Source organism: Acinonyx jubatus, chromosome B4 (assembly GCF_027475565.1).
Source record: "Acinonyx jubatus isolate Ajub_Pintada_27869175 chromosome B4, VMU_Ajub_asm_v1.0, whole genome shotgun sequence".
In the NCBI taxonomy this organism is placed as follows: Eukaryota; Metazoa; Chordata; class Mammalia; order Carnivora; family Felidae; genus Acinonyx; species Acinonyx jubatus.
The window spans coordinates 121,353,555-121,365,754 of NC_069387.1; the positions used below are offsets into that span (position 1 = coordinate 121,353,555).

General features: G+C 40.9%; 1 protein-coding gene across 1 annotated transcript in view; it reads left to right on the plus strand.

Annotated features, from left to right (window-relative positions):
* The window catches only part of STAB2 (stabilin 2), a 165,129-nt gene that overhangs the window by 10,244 nt on the left and 142,685 nt on the right, over positions 1-12,200 (plus strand). The window lies entirely within an intron of this gene.

Genomic DNA, 12,200 nt, shown 5'->3' on the forward strand with positions numbered 1-12,200 from the left:
ATCTGCATCTTCCAAACATACCAAATGTCTCCAAAGGCTTCCTTCCTTTCGTTCAGGAAAGAGATAAATGTTCTACTTGGCTGTATATTTCACCTCTCACATTCTGTGGTGATGACAAGTGAGATCTTGCCTATCGCTCGACATTTCCGCAAGGATAAGGCCATTTCAGAGCTGCTGACGTGTGCCCATACATCTTTTTGAGGAAGCCCAAGCCCTGGAATGGCCTTCTTTCCAAGGCAATCATGGCATCCAGTTCCTTTTCAAAGCATCAACAAATACATTCACTCTGGATACCTCTGGGTTACTTCTAAAACTGTTTTAAGAGTGCCTTATTCCAACTAGAAAATAACACTTGTTTCAATTCTGAAAAATCAGAAAACACAAAAAAGCACAATGAGAAAAAAATTACTCATCGTCTGCTGAAATTAAGAATAAGGCATGAATTCTCACTTGGGGGGGAAAAAAAGATATGTCATCCTGACATAAGGAAGTTGTTTCTACCCAGATTTAACTTGCTTCTCCCTCATTAAAACTTGTACTGCTCTATCAGATCAGCACATAGAAGTCTTTATTCTATAGCACAAAAACATATTTTTAACGTTGAAACAATCACATTTCAACAACCAATATCCTACTTGAGAGGAAATAGATTTTTTTTTTATTGGAACATCCCAGTTCTTTTTATTCCACCGTGAACATTAACTGATTTGGGCAACAACTCAAAGTAATGGAAAAAGAATGCAGGCAAAAGGGTTACACAGAAATTGGACTGTGGCCAAAACAACCTGATTACTTCAAAGGGAAATGGTCTTGATTCTTCTTTTTGAGGTCAGCGTCATCAAATTCTGCACATGCATTTTTTCTTCTGCTGTATTATTTGTGTTTCCAGATCTCTTTCTTTCCTGTTCTATGTTTCTTGCCATTCACTGCACAGGTTGTAAATAACGGACTTCTACAGATTTGAAACCAGTCTTCTAGGCACATTCCTTTCGGCTTTGAGTGAGAAATAAAGCTGCGTTCACAGGAGGAACCTATTTCACATCAGTTTCCCAGGGAGACAATTTCAGCCGGAGCTATAAGTGGTTTATATTCTCTGCCCGAACACTGTGAGCCAAGCTTTTAAACAAAGGTGGTCACGTGACGAAGTAGGCATTTCTGGTGTTCATTGGGAGAGAAAATTACAGGGAGGACTTTGGCCAAGATCTTGCTGCCCAGGAAGTTTATTATCTTCCTTTAAAGAAACAGAACTGCTGATGATTTGCTGACAGCTTATAACAGGTGAGCCTCCTGAGTGAGGAAAGTCCCAACACAAGAGACCACCAGAGTATCTAGTAACCAACAGGAAATGTGATAATGACCTAAAAGAGTTTTATCAGCTATTTGAACCTCACAGTGCATCAGCAATGTGCTCTTATAGCACATTCTGTAATATCTTTTCAAGTATGGTTGCTGAGAACATCAATGTTATCATCTTTCTTCATAATGGGGACCTGGGGTGGTTGAACATGATTTGAGAAACAGGAATAAAGTTGACACTTTGGCCTTAACATTTTTATTTAAAAACCGAACAAGTCATTTCATAAATTTTGAACTTAAACCGTTCAGTTTAGGATATAAAGTGCAGACCCTTTGTACTCCCACCCTCTGGCTATCTTTTTCCCAAAGTTCCCTCCAGGGTTGGCCAACTCATAAAAATCAAACATTTATTGAGCACCGACTATAGGCTGCACATAATCGCATATATAATAGATAGGTCTAGTCCCTACCCCCAAGGAGCTCACAGGTTAATATAAGAAAGAGACACAAAAGCAGACGAGGAGAATCAGTCATACCTGAGAGCCCCACAGAGGACCTGGGGATTGGGAGGAGCTTTGCAGTTTGCCCGAAGGTAGCCAGCTGATAAGTGCAAAGAGCACGTCTCATGGGAGAGACCCAGCTCTAACCCGTTACTCTCCCCTGTTTCCCCAAATGACTGCTGGTTTTGCCAAGTCAACTGCTGGGAAAGCTGCCTGCCTCTCTCTAGCCTTCTCCTAGAACACTTGCTTCCACCATTAGCCAGATGCCTGTCGCTGCCTGGAGTCGATGCCATGACCCCTGGGCTCCCTCTCGTTCTAACCTTTAACTGAGAGGACATGTGGTTTTACAGTAAGATGGCTCACAGACCCCAAAGTCGGATCGGCCTCTGGTCCCAGCATGCCCCATACTCTTGTTCTGGGACCTTGCAAGTTCCTTACTCTCTCTGTAGGGCTATCAGATTCAGTAAACGACAATGGAGGACACCCAGTTAAAATAATTACAGAGAAATAACGTACATGCGTAGTGTTTGGGACATACTTATTCTAAAAAATTATTCATTGTTTTATCTGCAATTCAAATTTAACTGGCATCCTACATGTTATCTGGTAAACCCTTCCTTCGGCCTTAGTTTTCTCATCTACAAAATGGAAATAACGATGCCAATACGGCTACCTCCAAAGTCGTGCTGAGGATTAGGTGAGCTCATACATACATAGGACATAGGATGCGCCTGAAAGATGGCAGGTATTCAGAATATGCTAGTTACCATGTCTGTCTTTTGTGGCTCTCAGATCACTGGCTGGCCTCTTTATTCCAGCAGATGTGTCTTGGTTAGATTTTTTATTCTAAGGTACTGATCTTGTACGCTCTGGCTTCGTGGTTCAGGACTTGAAAGCTTGAGTCAGGCCTGACTGCAATGCCCATTCCAGCACTTACCAATCATGTGATTTGGGGCAAGTTACCTACCTCTCTGGGCCTGTTTTCTTATCTATCACCTGAAGATAATGATGATGATAATGATGTCAACAGCATCCATGCCTTCCTCAGTTGTTGTGAGAATGAGACTGTGCATGTAAGGTACTTAGCGACAGTAAATGCTCAACGAATTCTGTCCGTCTGTTGTCAGGCTGATAACTCACAGTGCTGGCAGCCTGGTTGAAGATGTTCCTGTGTATCCCAGTTTTTATGTAGCTTGTGGCCCTTAGGTCTATTATTTTTCTTCCCACCATTGTCTGCCCTTCTGTGGACTCTATGGGCCACTCTGATACCTCAGGCCAAACCAAAGGCCTGCTCTTCGGAAATGTGGGGAGAGGAGCCTGGGTGGCTCCGTCGTTAAGCGTCGGACTCTCGGTTTCAGCTCAGGTCATGATCTCAAGATTTGTGAGTTCAAGCCCCACATCCCAGAGCCCGCTTGGGATTCTCTCTCTCCCTCCCTCTCTGCCCCTCCCCTGTGTGTGTTCTCTCTGTCTCTCTCTGTCTCAAAATAAATAAATAAACTTAAAAATTTTCAAAAACAAAAAGAAATGTGGGGAAGGTAAACATCAGCCTGCGTGGGCTGCTATAAACGAATACCATTACAACAGACATTTATTTCCCACTGTTCTGGGGGCTGGGAAGTCCAAGATCAAGAGGTTATAGGGTGCCTAGGTGTCTCAGTTGGTTGAGCGTCCAACTCTTGATTTCAGCTCAGGTCATGATCCCAGGGTCATGGGATCAAGCCCTGCATTGGGCTCTGTGCTGATCATGGAGCCTGCTTAAGATTCTCTCTCTCTCTTTTTCTGTCTCTCTCGCTCTTCCTCTGTCCCTCTCCCCCTCTTGCACTTTCTCTCTCTCTCTCTCTCAAATAAAAAAATTAAAATTAAAAAGAAAATTAAAAAAACAAGATGCTACAGATTTGGTTCCGGGTGAAGCTCTTCTGTCCCCACGAGGCAGAGAAAGAGAAAGTGCTCTGGTCCCTCTTTCCCTTCTTATAAGGACACTAATCCCTTCATGGAGTCCCCACCCTCATGATCTCATCTAAACCTAATGACGTCCCCAAAGCCCCACCTCCAAGTGCCATCCTGTTGGGGTTTAGGACTTTAGCATATGAATTTGGGCTGGCACAGACATTCAGTCCATAACTGTAAGGATTCACCTTGGCCTTTAGCCCATGGATCACAAGCCACTGGAGACAGGGCTGGGCCAGGATGATATACCTGCTAAGAGAAAGCCTTCCCTCCTCTACAGAATATGTGATGTTGAAGATCAGGAAGATTCCAAGGAGACAGCAAATTAATACTCAACCAGTAGATGCCTTCACCCACAGGCAGACACCCAATGGGACCTGAATAAAGTGAGCTGCTCATCTCAATGAGAAGTATGTGTTGAGACACCTCTTTAGAAATAACTCTAGAGCACTGAAGCTGGCCTCACCAGCCCCTTCCTGCCCATAGCAACAGGAATGAAGGCCCCTTTTCTGTTCAGGCTAAATCTCATTTCACTTTCTTGTGAAAACACAAAGAGAAAACATTAACAGCCTTGAAAATAATTGTAGGCATTCACTGAATCTTGATTACTTAATTAAATGAATGGTTTGTAAACACATTTAAACCACGGAAAATAATTTTAAGCTGTCCACATAGAGAAGCACAATTCTGAGCCTTTAAAGTCAGAGCTCAGTGGGAATTGCCGTCTCCAAGTCTGACAGCCGTGTGACCTCATTAACGGTCCTAACTGAGGCCCTACCTCACTTCCACATCCTCTTAGGTAAAATGGCTATCGTTAACACTTCGTGGGGTGAAATGCCAAGGGCACTACATGTGATGTAATTGTAAACCTTGACATGTCATCCAAGGCTTAGACTGCTAACAATAATAATGAAAAGAACAGCACAGAAAGGAGACAAAACCAAGTCAAGTTGGTCTTTTTAAGACCGACATCTGGCCCATGAAGGTGTTCAGTAACAGTCTGCCAAATGGTGATGTGGCCCTGAAGAAACGCTTCCTGAACATCCTTGTTCCAGAACTATACTGAAGTATTCAGATGAAAAGGTTCAGAGATCAAAGGTAGAAAACTGAAGGACTTTAACCATGTGTTCAAGAGTAGCCCTTTCCAATTCTACTGTCTTCCCCTGTTTTCCTTTCTGGTGAGTCTAATCATAGAAAAGGACATCATCTCTAAGGACTAAACAGAAGTCAGGTTTCATTGTTTATTTACGGGAACATTGACTACATTTTCTAAACCTAGCATTAGGGCACATGATGAGCTAATGGATTGTTTTCTTTTTTTCCTTTTTTTTTTGAAGTTTATTTATTTATTTTGAGAGAGACAGAGACAGTGCGAGTGGGGAGGGGCAGAGAGGGAAGGAGACAGAGAATCCCAAGCAGGCTCCATGCTGCCAGCGTAGAGCCCAAAGTGAGGCTTGAACTCAAATCCTGGAGATCATGACCTGAGCTGAAACCAAGAGTGAGACGCTTAACTGACTGAGCCACGCAGGTACCCCGTGTTCTCTTTTTTTTTTTTAATTTAAAAAAATTTTTCTTTAATTTACATCCAAAGTAGTTAGCATATAGTGAAACAATGATTTCAGGAGTAGATTCCTTAGTGCCCCTTATCCATTTACCCCATCCCCCCTCCCAAAAACCCCTCCAGTAACCCTCTGTTTGTTCTCCATATTTATGAGTCTCTTATGTTTTGTTCCCCTCCCTGTTTTTATATTATTTTTGTTTCCTTTCCCTTATGTTCATCTGTTTTGTCTCTTAAAGTCCTCATATGAGTGAAGTCATATGATTTTTGTCTTTCTCTGACTGACTAATTTCACTTAGCATAATACCCTCCAATTCCATCCACGTAGTTGCAAATGGCAAGATTTCATTCTTTTTGATTGCCGAGTAATACTCCATTGTAATTCCATTGTATATATATACCATATGTTTTTTTATCCGTTCATCCATTGATGGACATTTGGGCTCTTTCCATACTTTGGCTATTTTTGATAGTGCTGCTATAAACGTGGGGGTGCATGTGTCCCTTCAAAACAGCACACCTGTATCCCTTGGATAAATGCCTAGTAGTGCAATTGCTGGGTCGTAGGGTAGTTCTATTTTTAGTTTTTTGAGGAACCTCCATACTGTTTTCCAGAGTGGCTTCACCAGCTTGCATTCCCACCAACAATGTAAAAGAGATCCTCTTTGTCCACATCCTCATGAACATCTATCGTTTCCTGAGTTGGTAATGTTAGCCACTCTGACAGATGTGAGGTGGTATCTCACTGTGCTTTTGATCTGTATTTCCCTGATGATGGGTGATGTTGAGCATTTTTTCACGTGTCGGTTGGCCATCTGGATGTCTTCTTTGGAGAAGTGTCTATTCATGTCTTTTGCCCACTTCTTCACTGGATTATTTGTTTTCTGGGTGTTGATTTTGATAAGTTCTTTATAGATTTTGGATACTAACCCTTTATCTGATATGTCATTTGCAAATATCTTCTCCCATTCTGTCGGTTGCCTTTTAGTTTTGCTGATTGTTTCCTTCGCTGTGCAGAAGCTTTTTTATTTTGATGAGGTCCCAGTAGTTCAGTTTTGCTTTTGTTTCCTTTGCCTCTGGACACGTGTTGGGTAAGAAGTTGCAGCGGCCAAGATCAAAGAGGTTTTTGCCTGCTTTCTATTCGAGGATTTTGATGGCTTCCTGTCTGACATTTAGGTCTTTCATCCATTGGGAGTTTATTTTTGTGTCTGGTGTAAGTAAGAAAGTGGTCCAGGTTCATTCTTTTGCATGTCGCTGTCCAGTTTTCCCAGCACCACTTGTTGAAGAGACTGTCTTTATTCTGTTGGATATTCTTTCCTGCTTTGTCAAAGATTAGTTGCCCATACATTTGTGGGTCCATTTCTGGGTTCTCTATTCTGTTCCATTGATCTAAGTGTCTATTCTTGTGCCAGTACCATACTGTCTTGATGATTACAGCTTTGTAGTATAGTTTGAGTCTGTGATTGTGATGCCTCCTGCTTCGGTTTTCTTTATCAAGGTTGCTTTGGCTATTTGGGGTCTTTTCTGGTTCCTTACACATTTTAGGATTATTTGTTCTAGCTCTGTGAAGAATGCTGGTGTTATTTTGATAGGGATTGTATTGAATATGTAGATTGCTTTGGGTAGGATTGACATTTTTAACAATATTTGTTCTTCCTATCCAGGAGCATGGAATCTTTTTCCATTTGTGTGTGTGTGTGTGTCTTCTTCAATTTCTTTCATCAGCTTTCTATAGTTTTCAGTGTATAGATTTTTCACCTCTTTGGTTAGATTTATTCCTAGGTATTTTATGGGTTTTGGTGCAACTGTAAATGGGATCGATTCCTCGATTTCTCTTTCTTTGCTTCATTGTTGGTGTATAGGATTTCTCAATGCAACTTATTTCTGTGCATTGATTTTATATCCTGCAGCTTTGCTGAATTCCTGAATCAATTCTAGCAGTTTTTTGGTGGAATCTCTTGGGTTTGCCATATAGAATATCATGTCATCACCAAAGAGTGAACGTTTGACCTCCTGCTGGCCGATTTGGATGTCTTTCATTTCTTTGTGTTGTCTGATTGCAGAGGCTATGATTTCCAATACTGTGTTGAATAAAAGTGGCGAGAGTGGACATCCCTGTCTTGTTCCTGACCTTAGGGGGAAAGCTCTCAGTTTTTCCCCATTGAGGATGATATTAGCGTTGGGTCATTCATATATGGCTTTTATGATCTCGAGGTATGCTCCTTCTATCCCTACTTTCTTGAGGGTTTTTATCAAGAAAGGATGCTGTATTTTGTCAAATGCTTTTTCTGCATCTATTGAGAGGATCATATGGTTCTTGTCCTTTCTTTTATTGATGTGATGAATCACGTGAATTGTTTTGTGGATACTGAACCAGCCCTGCATCCCAGGTATAAATCCCACTTGGTCGTGGTGAATAATTTTTTTAATGTATCATTGGATCTGGTTGGCTAATATCTTGTTGAGGATTTTTGCATCCGTGTTCATCAGGGAAATTGGTCTATAGTTCTCCTCTTTAGTGGGGTCTCTGTCTGGTTTTGGAATCAGGGTAATGCTGGCTTCATAGAAAGAGTTTGGAAGTTTTCCTTCCATTTCTATTTTTTGGAACAGCTTCAAGAAATAGGTATTAACTCTTCCTTAAATGTTTGGTAGAATTCCCCTGGAAAGCCATCTGGCCCTGGACTCTTGTTTTTTGGGAGATTTTTGATTACTAATTTGATTTCCTTACTGGTTATGGATCTGTTCAAATTTTCTATTTCTTCTTGTTTCAGTTTTGGTAGTATATATATTTCTAGGAATTTGTCCATTTCTTCCCGATTGCTCATTTTATTGGCATATAATTGCTCATAATATTCCCTTATTATTGTTTTTATTTCTGCCGTGTTGGTTGTGATTTCTCCTCTTTCATTCTTGATTTTATTTATTTGGGTCTTTTCCTTTTTTTTTTTTTTTTTTTTTTTTTTTTTTTTGATCAAACTGGCTAGTGGTTTATCAATTTTGTTAATTCTTTCAAAGAACCAGCTTCTGATTTCATTGATCTGTTCTACTGGTTTTTGGTTTTTGGTTTTGTTTTGTTTTTTGGTTTCTATATCATTAATTTCTGCTCTAATCTTTATTATTTCCTGTCTTCTGCTGGTTTTGGGTTTTATTTGCTGTTCTTTTTCCAGCTCCTTAAGGCATAAGGTTAGGTTGTGTATCTGAGACCTTTCTTCCTTCTTTAGGAAGGCCTGGATTGCTATATAGTTTCCTCTTATGACCGCCTTTGCTGTGTCCCAGAGGTTTTGGGTTGTGGTGTTATCATTTTCATTGGCTTCCATATACTTTTTAATTTCCTCTTTAACTTCTTGATTGGCCCATCCATTCTTTAGTAGGATGTTCTTCAGTCTCCAAGTATTTGTTATTTTTCCAATCTTTTTCTTGTGGTTGATTTAGAGTTTCATAGCATTGTGGTCTGAAAATATGCACGGTATGATCGCGATCTTTTTGTACTTACTTAGGGCTGATTTGTGTCCCAGTATATGGTCTATTCTTTAGAACATTCCATGTGCACTGGAGAAGAATGTATATTCTGATGCTTTAGGATGACAAGTTCTGAATATATCTGTTAAGTCCACCTGGTCCAGTGTGTCATTAAAAGCCATTGTTTCCTTGTTCATTTTTGATTAGATGATCTGTCCTTTGCTGTAGGTGGGGTATTGAAGTCTCCTACTATTATGGTATTACTATCAATGAGTTTATTTATGTTTGTGATTAATTGATTTATATATTTGGGTGCTTCCATATTTGGTGCATAAATGTTTACAATTGTTAGGTCTTCTTGGTGGATAGACCCCTTGATTATGATATAATGCCCTTTTGCATCTCTTGATACAGTCTATTTTGAAGTCTAGATTGTCTAAGTATGGCTATTCCGGCTTTCTTTTGTTGACCCTTAGCATGACAGATGGTTCTCCATCCCCTTATTTTCAATCTGAAGGTGCCTTTAGGTCTAAAGTGGGTCTCTTGTAAACAGCTGATAGATGGATCTTATTTTCTTATCCATTCTGTTACCCTATGTCTTTTGATTGGAGCACTGACTCCATTGACGTTTAGAGTGAGTACTGAAAGATATGAATTTATTGCCATTATGATGCTTGTAAAGTTGGAGTTACTGGTGGTGTTCTCTGGTTCTTTCTAATCTTTGTTACTTTTGGTATTTATACATATGTGTGTGTGTGTGTGTGTGTGTGTGTGTGTGCACGTGTGTGTATGATGTATGTATATATTCATCTTTTCTCCCCTCAGAGAGTCCCCCTTAAAATTTCTTGCAGGGCTGGTTTAGTGGTCACAAACTCCTTTAATTTGTGTTTGTCTGGGAAACTTTTTATCTCTCCTTCTATTTTGAATGACAGCCTTGCTGGATAAAGAATTCTTGGCTGCATATTTTTCTGATTCAGCACCCTGAATATATCCCGTCACTCCGTTCTGGCCTGCCAAGTTTCTGTGGATAGGTCTGCTGCAAACATAATCTGTCTTCCCTGTAGGTTAGGGACTGTTTTTCCCTTTCTGCTTTCATGATTCTCTCCTTGCCTGAGTAGTTTGTGAATTTGACTATGATATGCTTTGTTGATGGTCGGCTTTTGTTGAATCTAATGGGGGTCCTCTGTGCTTCCTGGATTTTGATGTCTGTGTCTTTCCCCAGGTTAGGAAAGTTTTCTGCTATGATTTGCTCACATAACCCTTCTACCCCTATTTCTCTCTCTTCCTCCTCTGGGACCCCTATGATTCTGATGTTGTTCCTTTTTAATGAGTTACTGATTTCTCTAATATCTTAAATCGTGCTCTTTTGCCTTAATCCCCTCTTTTTTTCTGCTTCATTATTCTAAGTTTGTCCTCTATATCAATGATTCTCTGTTCTGCCTCCTTCATCCTTGCTGCCGCTGCATCCATCCGTGATTGCAGCTCAGTTCTAGCATTTTAAATTTCATTCTGGCTATTTTTTACTTCTTTTGTCTCTGCAGGAAGGGATTCTAATCTATTTTTGACTCCAGCTAGTATTCTTATTATCGTGATTCTAAATTCTGGTTCAGACATCTCACTTATCTGTGTTGGTTAAATCCCTGGCTGTCATTTCTTCATGCTCTTTTTTGGGGGGGTGAATTACATTGTTTTGTCATTTTGAAGGGAGAAAAGGAATTAATTAGGTAGGAAAATTAAAATTAACAAATTAAACACACACACACACACACACACACACAAAAATCAAATAAATGATGCTAGATCCTAGGTGTGTTTTGGTCTGGGTGTTGAAAGTGGTTTGACAGATTAGAGAAAAAAAGGGGAGAAAGAAAAAAAAAGGAAATCATTTGAGAATTTGAAAAAGTGAATACACTGAAGTAGACTAAAATGAGATGATGGGAGTAAAACAGAATTTGAAAAAAAATTATACAAAGGTAAAGAATATAGTAGAAAAAATTAAAGAAAAATATTTTAATAAAAATTAAAAATAAAAATTAATTTTTTCTCTTTCTGTATTCAAGAAAAAGAAAAGAAACAAAAAAGAGAAAAAAGGAAATCATTTGAAAATTTGAAAAGTGAATACACTGAAGTAGACTAAAATAAAATGATGGAAGTAAAATAGAATTTGAAAAAGTTTACACAAACAAAAATATAGGAAAGAAATTAAAGACAAATATTTTTAATAAAAATTGAAAATAAAAATGAATTTTTTCTTTCTGTACTCAAGAAAAGTAGTGTAGGGGCGCCTGGGTGGCTCAGTCGGTTAAGCGTCCAACTTTGGCTCAGGTCGTGATCTCACGGTCCTTGAGTTCGAGCCCCACGCCAGGCTCTGTGCTGACAGCTCAGAGCCTGGAGCCTGCTTCGGATTCTATGTCTCCCTCTCTCTCTGACCCTCCCCCATTCATGCTCTGTCTCTCTCTGTCTCAAAAATAAACATTAAAAAATTTTTAAAAAAAAGAAAGAATAGTGTAAAAGAGAAAAAGAAAGAAAGAAAATTGAATAGATGGACTTGCTAACAAATTGAGATAGGACTGAAATTACTTCGTTTTCCCCTTGAAGTCAGACTATGTAGCTCTTTATAGTTCATAAACTAAGTAGGCGGTGAGACTTGTATTCTTGAAGAGGGAGGTTGGCCCTGTTGGGCGGGGCTAAGTGTAACAGCTCCGTTCTCCACTAGATGGCGCTGCTAGCACACTGGGGTGGATTATTGCGGCGCTCGGAGGTGCCTAGGAGCATGCGCGGGAGTAGTGAAAAATGGCGCCACCCAGCCACCCAGTCTGTTCTCCCCTATCAGCAATCACGCACCCGTCCTCTGTCTTCAGCTTTTGTCCACTTCCCACTCCTTCACTGTCCGTGACGAAGCCCCAGGCAGTACCTCTCTCCTGAGTTTTGTCTCAGATGCGGCTGTTTTCCCCGGCCCCTTACTTCCGAGGGACTGCGGCTTTGACTGGTCCCGCCCCTCTGCGAGAGTGTCTTACCGAACAATGGCTGAATGAGCAATGGCCGAATGTCGGCTGCACCCAGGAATGCTTGCTGGACCCTGCTGCTGCCGGTGCCCCGAGACTGCGGCCAGGTGCCAGCCCACCCCAGAAAAATTCCGCTAGATAATGTCACAGTAGCTTTTCAGGGATTATGTTAAATCACAACACCAGGCTTCACCCTTAACGACCTTGTTCCGGCACCAGCGAATGTGGCCGTTCTCTGGGGTCTGCTGGCACCAGGTGGCTTCAACAATCTCAACCAAATGTCCTTCCAGCAGGGGAACCGCTTTTCCCCACGTGGCCCGAGAACCTCCCGGACCCCACTCTGCTCCTGGGGATTCACCCTTCCCACCAGAGCACCGCCAGGTATGGAGCTGCGGAGTTGCAGCCTTCGCGCTCCCCTTGTTCACAGTCTTAATG